The sequence below is a fragment of the Bos grunniens genome, chromosome 3, assembly GCF_055505025.1.
Source record: "Bos grunniens cultivar Pamir isolate PY7600 chromosome 3, Bosgru_T2T1.0, whole genome shotgun sequence".
Classification (NCBI taxonomy): Eukaryota; Metazoa; Chordata; class Mammalia; order Artiodactyla; family Bovidae; genus Bos; species Bos grunniens.
The window spans coordinates 15,252,014-15,263,086 of record NC_141167.1 but is presented as its reverse complement, the minus strand read 5'-3'; the positions used below and the strand labels follow the sequence as shown (position 1 = coordinate 15,263,086).

At 44.9% G+C, this 11,073-nt stretch overlaps 1 non-coding gene across 1 annotated transcript; it reads left to right on the top strand.

Moving 5' to 3' along the window:
- The first annotated feature begins 999 nt into the window (after positions 1-999).
- Positions 1,000-1,106, top strand: LOC147375069 (U6 spliceosomal RNA). The gene has a single exon (XR_015161766.1). It is a non-coding gene; the product is annotated as a U6 spliceosomal RNA (small nuclear RNA).
- Positions 1,107-11,073: the final 9,967 nt, after the last annotated feature.

The window sequence follows — 11,073 nt, the reverse complement described above, 5'->3', positions numbered from 1 at the left end:
AACCTGATTACTTCAGGCAGATCAGCAGGAATCAGTTACATGAGACTGAATGAATGGATAAATATGATTTATAACTTTGACTTTACAAAATATGCTAACTTAAATCTGTTTCCCAGGTAACCTTTTTTCTCTTATACTGTGATCTACAACAGGTTGATAAAAAATGCCTTGTAAATGGGGATGAGATATTTGTCTTTTTCTCTCTGCCTGATCCTGCCAAGATTTGGCTCTCCACCTGGCTTCCTATAAACCTGATGGTAATTACAACTGGATTACAACTAGTTACAATAATCATTGCTTTAATTTGCTTCTTATTTCCAAATTGTTTGTGCTTTTGTCTGTTACACTATGACTTTGTCAAGGTTACTAGCTACATTACTTATGTCTATTTTAAAAGATTGCTGTCTCACAGTGTGCAGCCAGGCCTCCAACAAATGTAGTGGTGACTAGATGACAAAGCAATTGATCAAAAATATATTGTTCTGTATGCCATCAATAATTGTAATAGTATAATTCTAGGTGTGGGAAGAAGCAACAAAGGAAATCCTAATAGGTTAAATCCTTGATCCTAATAAATTAGAAGATAGAGGGCCTAGAGAATATTTTATTATTTATCAAAGAGCCTAATCTGAAAATGCCAAAGAATGCTCAGACTACCGCACAATTGCACTCATCTCACACACTACCAAAGTAATGCTCAAAATTCTCCAGGCCAGGCTTCAACAGTACATGAACCATGAACTTCCAGATGTTCAAGCTGGTTTTAGAAAATGCAGAGAAACCAGAGATCAAATTGCCAACATCCACTGGATCATCGAAAAAGCAAGACAGCTCCAGAAAAACATCTATTTCTGCTTAATTGACTATGCCAAAGCCTTTGACTGTGTGGATCACCATAAACTGGAAAATTCTTAAAGAGATGGAAATACCAGACCACCTGACCTGCCTCTTGAGAAATATGTGTGCAGATCAGGAAGCAACAGTTAGAACTGGACATACGTGCTCGCTTCGGCAGCATATATACTAAAATTGGAACGATACAGAGAAGATTAGCATGGACCCTGTGCAAGGATGACACGCAAATTTGTGAAGCATTCCATATTTTTGAGTGAAGTAAGCCAGAAAGAAAAACACCAATACAGTACACTAATGCATATATATGGAATTTAGAAAGATGGTAACGACAACCCTGTATGCGAGACAGCAAAAGAGACACAGATGTACAGAACAGTCTTTTGGACTCTGTGGGAGAGGGAGGCTGGGGATGATTTGGGAGAATGGCATTAAAACATGTATAATATCATAAAAAAAGAAAGTGTATCTTAGACTGAAAATACTAGTGCTTGAAAGCACACTTACAAATTTGTTTTAATCCAATTAAATATCTATTAAAAAAAAAAAAAAAAGAACTGGACATGGAACAACAGACTGGTTCCAAATAGGAAAAGGAGTATGTCAAGGCTGTATATTTGTCACCCTGCTTATTTAACTTATATGCAGAGTACATCATGAGAAACACTGGGCTGGATGAAACATAAGCTAAAATCAAGATTGCCAGGAGAAATATCAATAACCTCAGATATGCAGATGACACCACCCTTATGGCAGAAAGTGAAGAGGAACTACAGAGCCTTTTGAAGAAAGTGAAAGAGGAGGGTGAAACAGTTGGCTTAAAGCTCAACATTCAGAAAACTAAGATCATGACATCAGGTCCCATCACTTCATGGGAAATAGATGGGGAAACAGTGGCTGACTTTATTTTGGGGGGCTCCAAAATCACTGCAGATGGTGACTGCAGCCATGAAATTAAAAGACACTTACTCCTTGGAAGGAAAGTTATGACCAACCTAGACAGCATATTAAAAAAGCAGAGACATTACTTTGCCAACAAAGGTCTGTCTAGTCAAAGCTATGGTTTTTCCAGTCGTCATGTATGGATGTGAGAGCTGAACTATAAAGAAAGCTGAGCGCTGAAGAATTGATGCTTTTGAACTGTGGTGTTGGAGGAGACTCTTAAGAGTCCCTTGGACTGCAAGGAGATCCAACCAGTCCATCCTAAAGGAGATCAGTCCTGAATATTCATTGGAAGGACTGATGTTGAGGCTGAAGCTCCAATACTTTGGCCATCTGATGTGAAAGAGCTGACTCATTTGAAAAGACCCTGATGCTGGGAAAGATTGAAGGCAGGAGAAGAAGGGAATGACAGAAGATGAGATGGTTGGATGGCATCACAGACCCAATGGACATGAGTTTGAGTAAACTCCGGGAGTTGGTGATGGACAGGGAGGCCTGGCATGCTGCAGTCCATGGGGTCGCAAGAGTTGGACACTACTGAGCAACTGAACTGAACTGAATCTGGAAATTAACACCTGGAGTGATATATCAACAAGAACTTTCGCCTGATCTGGGATGAGCTTCCTAGTGCCATGGGACAAAAAAAATGGTCATGAAACATCTCCCAAATATGGTCGAATTTATGACCATGGTGAGAGATTGTGAAATAGAATATTTCCTTCCATATCAATAAACAAGGATGTAACAGTTGTCAGTGATTTGCGGCCTCCAAATGTGAATCAGGGCTCCTGAAAGGAGAAACAAAGCTTGAGATGCAGCAGATGCCACCCCCATGCCCACCCATGGTGATTGCTGAGGAGTTGGGTGGAGGAGGGTGGGTAGTGAGAAATCATAAAAACAGGATGGTGGCCCCAGATAGCTGAGATGTACATGAAAGGAATGACTTCAATAATCCGAGACTCTTGCATCTTCCCAAACATTGAAGAGCGCTAAATTCCATGAGATATCTGGTTTTCCTTAATTAACAGTAATCTTTGGTGTTTAGACTGCCTGCCCTCCTTTGTTACAAACTTCTATATATCCTGAGTGCTTCCTCCAGCACCTCAGAGCAGTTTCTCAGGGCTACTGGAAATGCTATCTCCCGGGCTTGAGGTCCTAACATTCCCACTGAATAAAACACCCTACTTTCAGGTTGCGACTATACTTTTTAGTCAACAATATTCCTGTTGACTGGACCACTGGATGTTGGTTAGGCAACTGAGGAACAGGAGAGGCTTCAAGGCCGATCCTCCAACCCAGGGCTGATTTCAAAGGCTATAGATCATTCCACAGGGAGGCCTCCTATCCTGGGCTTCAGCATTTGGCTGGGTGATGGGCCTAAATTCTGAGCCTCAGTTGGGGTTGAGGGGCATGAAGAGTACCCAGAGATTTCTTGAGACACCTGGTACACCCTTCTCCACCTAGTACCTCTGCGTCTTCTCATCCTCAACTCTCCCTAGTTCAAGGTCCTCTCCAGAAAAGAAAGACAGCCCTACTCCCCGGGAAAATTGACTGCTGAGGTGATGATATAAGAATGATGGAGTGGAAGAAGCTGGGTAGGTCATCCTTGGCTCAGAAAGCCACACCACCTGAAGTCATGCCACAGCTCTGAGGGAGCTGGACCAACCTACCAGGCAGCCCTCAGGGGTCCAAGATCAGGTGAGGTGCTCTCTGGGCAAGAGCCCAGAACCTCATCTCAGAGGAGAGGGTGGAGACTGAAGCTTAAGCAATACTACTCTTTTACTGGCTAGCCAGGCCTCTGCCCTCCTTCTCCTTATGCTCATACCGTATTCCTGCATGACAGTTGTACCTTGTTCCGCTCGCCTTGACCCTCTCAGAGCTGGAAGTTTTCAAAGTAAGTAACTTGTTGGACTCAGACCAACGTGGCAGAAGCAGAACCTGCCTTGGGCACCTCTGAAGTTCTGCCTCCCATCTGGGCCTCCTTTTACCCATGTGCACAAAAAGTGTTCTGGACAGCTCAACACCATGTAATGGCTGCTTCCATTTCCACTGCGGCATGCAGAGACCTCCAGCTTTGGTTGGCTACCTTCAGACAGAGTGGTAACCCTGTGATCTCATGGGATCAAATAGTGATGAGGAGCAAGAGATAAGCTTAGCTGAGGCCCTTAGAGGGTAGCCTGGAGGCAGGATCATCAGGGTTTGAGTCTATTGATTAGTTCTGTCTCTAGCCAACTCTGTGACTTTGAGGTCAGTTGTGACGGGCGCGCCAACGCGCAGGCGAGAGGAGCCACCCCACGTCCGAGGTCAGGGGCAGAAGCCGGGAGGACCCCATGCTCGAAGGGCGGCGGCCAAGAGGAGTTACCCCACGTCCGAGGTCAGGGGCAGCGGCCGAGAGTACCAACTGCAACGGAGCAGGAACAGTGGAGAGGAGCTACCCCGCGTCCGAGGTCAGGGGCGGTGGCCGGGAGGAGATAGCCCACGCCCCAAGCCCAAGGCCAGGGGCGGCGGGTGGGCGGGAGGAGGAGCTACCCCACGCCCCTAAGCCCGAGACCAGGGACGGCGGCCAGGAAGAGCAACCGCACGCTCCCACACCCGAAGCCAGGGACGGCGGCCAGGAGGAGCAACCCCACGCCCAAGGAGCCGTGGATGTGCGGGCGCAGGAGGGCCTAGAGGAGCTATCCCACGTTGAAGGTCAGGAAGGGCTGCAGTGAGGAGATACCCCTCGCCCAAGGTAAGGAGCAATGTCTGCTTTGTTGGAGCAGCCATGAAGAGATACCCCACGCCCAAGGTAAGAGAAACCCAAGTAAGACGGTAGGTGTTGCAAGAGGGCATCAGAGGGCGAACACACTGAAACCATACTCACAGAAAACTAGTCAATCTAATCACACCAGGACCACAGCCTTGTCTAACTCAGTGAAACTAAGCCATGCCCGTGGGGCAACCCAAGACTGGCGGGTCATGGTGGAGAGATCTGACAGAATGTGGTCCACTGGAGAAGGGAATGGCAAATCACTTCAGTATTCTTGCCTTGAGAACCCCATGAACAGTATGAAAAGGCAAAATGATAGGATACTGAAAGAGAAACTCCCCAGGTCAGTAGGTGCCCAATATGCTACTGGAGATCAGTGGAGAAATAACTCCAGAAAGAATGAAGGGATGGAGCCAAAGCAAAAACAATACCCAGCTGTGGATGTGACTGGTGATAGAAGCAAGGTCTGATGCTGTAAAGAGCAATATTGCATAGGAACCTGGAATGTCAGGTCCATGAATCAAGGCAAATTGGAAGTGGTCAAACAAGAGATGGCAAGAGTGAATGTTGACATTCTAGTAATCAGCGAACTGAAATGGACTGGAATGGGTGAATTTAATTCAGATAACCATTATATCCACTACTGTGGGCAGGAATCCCTCAGAAGAAATGGAGTAGCCATCATGGTCAACAAAAGAGTCCGAAATGCAGTACTTGGATGCAATCTCAAAAACGACAGAATGATCTCTGTTCATTTCCAAGGCAAACCATTCAATATCACAGTAATCCAAGTCTATGCCCCAACCAGTAATGCTGAAGAAGCTGAAGTTGAATGGTTCTATGAAGACCTACAAGACCTTTTAGAAGTAACACCCAAAAAAGATGTCCTTTTCATTATAGGGGACTGGATGCCCCCGGCAGGTGGGATGCAAAAGTAGGAAGTCAAGAAACACCTGTAGTAACAGGCAAATTTGACCTTGGAATACAGAATGAAGCAAGGCAAAGACTGATAGAGTTTTGCCAAGAAAATGCACTGGTCATAACAAACACCCTCTTCCAACAACACAAGAGAAGGCTCTATACATGGACATCACCAGATGGTCAACACCGAAATCAGATTGATTATATTCTTTGCAGCCAAAGATGGAGAAGCTCTATACAGTCAGCAAAAACAAGACCAGGAGCTGACTGTGGCTCAGACCATGAACTCCTTATTGCCAAATTCAGACTTAAATTGAAGAAAGTAGGGAAAACCACTAGACCATTCAGGTATAACCTAAATCAAATCCCTTGTGATTATACAGTGGAAGTGAGAAATAGATTTAAGGGCCTAGATCTGATAGATAGAGTGCCGGATGAACTATGGACGGAGGTTCGTGACATTGTACAGGAGACAGGGATCAGACCATTCCCATAGAAAAGAAATGCAAAAAAGCAAAATGGCTGTCTGGGGAGGCCTTACAAATAGAAAAGAAGAGAAGCGAAAAGCAAAGGAGAAAAGGAAAGATATAAACATCTAAATGCAGAGTTTCAAAGAATAGCAAGAAGAGATAAGAAAGCCTTCTTCAGCGATCAATGCAAAGAAATAAAACAACAGAATGGGAAAGACTAGGGATCTCTTCAAGAAAATCAGAGATATCAAAGGAACACTTCATGCAAAGATGAGCTCGATAAAGGACAGAAATGGTATGGACCTAACAGAAGCAGAAGATATTAAGAAGAGGTGGCAAGAATACACAGGAGAACTGTACAAAAAAGATCTTCATGACCCAGATAATCACAATGGTGTGATCACTGACCTAGAGCCAGACATCCTGGAATGTGAAGTCAAGTGGGCCTTGGAAAGCATCACTACAAACAAAGCTAGTGGAGGTGATGGAATTCCAGTTGAGCTATTCCAAATCCTGAAAGATGATGCTATGAAAGTGCTGCACTCAATATGCCAGCAAATTTGGAAAACTCAGCAGTGGCCACAGGACTGGAAAAGGTCAATTTTCATTCCAATCCCAAAGAAAGGCAATGCCAAAGAATGCTCAAACTACCACACAATTGCACTCATCTCACACACTAGTAAAGTAATGCTCAAAATTCTCCAAGCCAGGCTTCAGCAATATGTGAACCATGAACTTCCTGATGTTCAAGCTGGTTTTAGAAAAGGCAGAGGAACCAGAGATCAAATTGCCAACATCCCTGGATCATGGAAAAAGCAAGAGAGTTCCAAAAAAACATCTATTTCTGCTTTATTGACTATGCCAAAGCCTTTGACTGTGTGGATCACAATAAACTGTGGAAAATTCTGAAAGAGATGGGAATACCAGATCACCTGATCTGCCTCTTGAGAAATTTGTATGCAGGTCAGGAAGCAACAGTTAGAACTGGACATGGAACCACAGACTGGTTCCAAATAGGAAAAGGAGTATGTCAAGGCTGTATATTGTCACCCTGTTTATTTAACTTCTATGCAGAGTACATCATGAGAAACGCTGGACTGGAAGAAACACAAGCTGGAATCAAGATTGCTGGGAGAAATATCAATAACCTCAGATATGCAGATGACACCACCCTTATGGCAGAAAGTGAAGAGGAACTCAAAAGCCTCTTGATGAAAGTGAAAGAGGAGAGTGAAAAAGTTGGCTTAAAGCTCAACATTCAGAAAACAAAGATCATGGCATCCGGTCCCACCACTTCATGGGAAATAGATGGGGAAACAGTGGAAACAGTGTCAGACTTTATTTTTCTGGGCTCCAAAATCACTACAGATGGTGACTGCAGCCATGAAATTAATATATGTGCTGCCGAAGTGAGCACTAGCCATGAAATTAAAAGACGCTTACTCCTTGGAAGGAAAGTTATGACCAACCTAGATAGCATATTCAAAAGCAGAGACATTACTTTGCCAACAAAGGTTCGTCTAGTCAAGGCTATGGTTTTTCCTGTGGTCATGTATGGATATGAGAGTTGGACTGTGAAGAAGGCTGAGCGCTGAAGAAATGATGCTTTTTAACTGTGGTGTTGGAGAAGACCCCTGAGAGTCCCTTGGACTGCAAGGAGATCCAACCAGACCATTCTAAAGGAGATCAGCCCTAGGATTTCTTTGGAAGGAATGATGCTAAAGCTGAAACTCCAGTACTTTGGCCACCTCATTCAAAGAGTTGACTCATTGGAAAAGACTCTGATGCTGGGAGGGATTGGGGGCAGGAGGAGAAGGGGACGACAGAGGATGAGATGGTTGGATGGCATCACTGACTCGATGGACGTGAGTCTCAGTGAACTCCGGGAGCTGGTGATGGACAGGGAGGCCTGGCGTGCTGTGATTCATGGGGTCACAAAGAGTGGGACATGACTGAGCGACTGATCTGATCTGAAGTTTTCCAAGCCTCATTCATCTGATCTGTAATTTATCTGATCGTAGTGTTATAGGATCAGGTGAGACAATGTAGGTGTACAAAACAAACCTTAGAGTTGGCTCTCAGCAAATGTTCATTTCTTTCTTTTGATCCCTCTGATTGGCAGGATGTCTTTAATTAATAGACAATGGAAAAACACTTTCTAATCTGGGTTTAAAACTTAAAAGTTGAGGGCCTTAAATTAAAAAAAACAAACAAACAGATACTTAGGGAAGCTGTAAAGGTGGACTTGTCAGTATCTTCACTGAGACTATTTGGTGACCACTCAGCAACACAGGGGTGAACAAAGCATGGGTAATCTCATCCTTTGAGGAAGTAACATCTAACCATGGAGACAAATATAAGCAGATTAACTTATGAAATGATATGGCAAAGGCCTAAAAGAGATCTGAATACACATTTGAAAACACTAGGTTTTTTTGGGGGGATGGAAGTCTGAGAAGGCTTCACAGAGGAGGTGGCAATGGAGCCAAACCCTTCAAGATGAGTAAGAGTTCCTGAGACAGGGAAGGACATGCCAGGCAAAGGGAACACCACAGACATAGAAGTGTGGTGGAGGATGGCAGGAGCAGAAACACTGAGCAGCTTGGGCTTGCTGAGCATTTGCTGGCTGGGGAACTGGTAAACCCTGAGGCTGAGAAGATGAAAGGAAGCCTTGTATCCTTATCCCAAAAACAGTGAGGAACCATTAAAAAGAGCTTAAGGGACTTCCCTGGAGGTCCAGTGGTTGACAGTCCCCTTGCAATGCAGGGGATGCAGGTTCGAACCCTGGTTGGGGAACTAAGATCCCACATGTAGAGTAACTAAGCTTGTGTGCCACAACTACTGAGGCCACGTGCTCCAGAGCCCACGCACCACAACTAGAGAGCCCGTGTGTCCCAAGGAAAGACCTTATATCTGCAGCTAAGACCCAATGTGGCAAATTAATTAATTAAAATATTTTAAAAAATATTCCGAGCAGAGTAGCAAAATGATTACATCTCTACTTTATAAAGGTGACGCTGTCTCGGGCTGTCTTCAGACCCTCATCTCATCTCCCCTGGACTGTTGCAGCAAAGCCCTAACTCATCCCCTCTGACCCAATCCATACTGAGGAAGAAAAACACTTTCCTAAAAGTCTTATAATCTGGTCCCAGCCCATTGTGGGGATAACTCGAACTATCTTTTAAAACAATGGCAGATCCTCTGAGCACACCCTCTTGTTTCAGGCTATGCCCCAGCCTACCATGCATAAAAACAGGCCTATAAAGAGGCATCAACCTATGAGAGTCCCTCTAGGATATATAATGTCCTTGTAAGAGCTTTCCAAATGATTACTTCCTTCACTTTGGACCAGAGGAAAATCATGGGAAATGGTGGGCTTGAATTCTTCCCGCCCCCAAACAGAGCAATCCAGAAGTGTGGGATGTTGGGTTTTCCAAGTATATACTCATTCTTTACATCTCAACTCCAGTCCCCTACTGTGACTACAGCATCCTCCTTCATAGCTCTCTTTGTCCCAGATATGCCTTGATCTGAAACGCATAAGGCAGTGAACTTCCTGGACATGCTTAGTTCTTAACATGTTTCATGTTTGTTCATTCTGTCTTCTTAGCCTCCTAGCAGCCCTGAGATGCAGGGATGAGACCAAGATCCCTTCATTCAGATGAACATTCACTGAGCCTAGAATCTGTGTCAGACAGAGGCCTCAAGGAGTTCAGAGTCTAGAGGGAGAGACCAGCAGGTAAATAAATCATTACCATAAGGATCTGATAAAAAAAAAAAAAAGAAGAAATTATGACAGAGGGAAACAGAAGAGAGATATGGGCAGGGTTGGCATGTTGCCCAACTCTGAGATCTATATGACTGTTCCCCCCTGGAGTTGTGCAACAAGAATGCCCTGGTCACGTGTGAGCCCAGAGAACACATCTGATCCAGTGTAGAAAGTCCACCAGGTACTAGCTGAAGCAGGAAGGTAAGTTTTCCAGGCAGATGAGGCGTGAAGGACAATCCAGACAGAGCGATCAGCATGTATAAAGTGATGGAGGGGTGAAACAAGATGCTGGGAGGCATCAGAAGATCCATTTTGGCTGAAGCACTGAGCAACTACGGGAAAATGTGCAGCTTCTTGTTAAATGAGTTAATGAATGCAAGAAGGACTATGACAACAACAATCATGATCATCAACATTTGGTAACCACTCGTCTATGCCAGGTACTATACTAAGTGATTTCAGTGAATCTCCTCATTTTAACATCCCACATTCCCATGACATCGGTTCTCCAATATCCTCTCCTCAGAGAAGTTAGTCAACTTGCTCAAGATCACAGAGCTAGTGCCAGAGCCAGGATGGAAGCTCAGATGTCCTAGATTCTACATCCCTGAGCCCTTGACCACTGCTTCTCTCAGCAGCAGAGCCCTTAACTTTGGGCAGGGGGACCCCAGCACAGAGTCAGGTGGGCACCAGCAGTCACATCAGCCCCGCTTTGAGCTTCACCAGAAGTGGTCTTTTCTTTGGCCATCAGCAAGGACAAGAATCAATGGTTCCACCGAGATCCTGAGCAGAAGGGGGAAACAAAGAGGACGCCTCATGAATGAATTCTCTGGGCATGTATGAAAAGACCCTGGGATTCCCAGAGCCTCCAGAAAGACTTTGAGTGGGGGTTGCAGTGCTGCAGAACCAGTAAAAAACAAAACCCCACAATTTGATGACCTTGTGTTTATCCTAGGCATCGTGTGGCCTGGTTACATCGTGAAAAAAATGTCAAATTCTTTCCAGCTGTCTCAGGTCTGCATGTTCACGTCACCTGTTTTTCAACCCCATTGGGACCTCCCATCCCTCAACACAGCTCCCATCTTCTCTCAACCTTGCAGCCCTTCCTAGGTTTACATTGTCTTTCCTCCCATAGGGCTGGCATTTCTTTTGCAGACACCTTCCCCTGTCTTCATCCTGGGTCAAACCAACTGATTTCTTTCTCTGCTACTACATCTGGCAACTGTGAGCTGCTGAGGAAACCCTGGAATCACATGAGGTCTTGGAGCACACCTGCTCGGCAGTCCTTTGCTTGATCCTTGCCAGCTCACAGGCTTTTTTCCTCAGCCTCATTCTAGAGTGTTCCCCCTAACATGACCTTAAAGGACCTC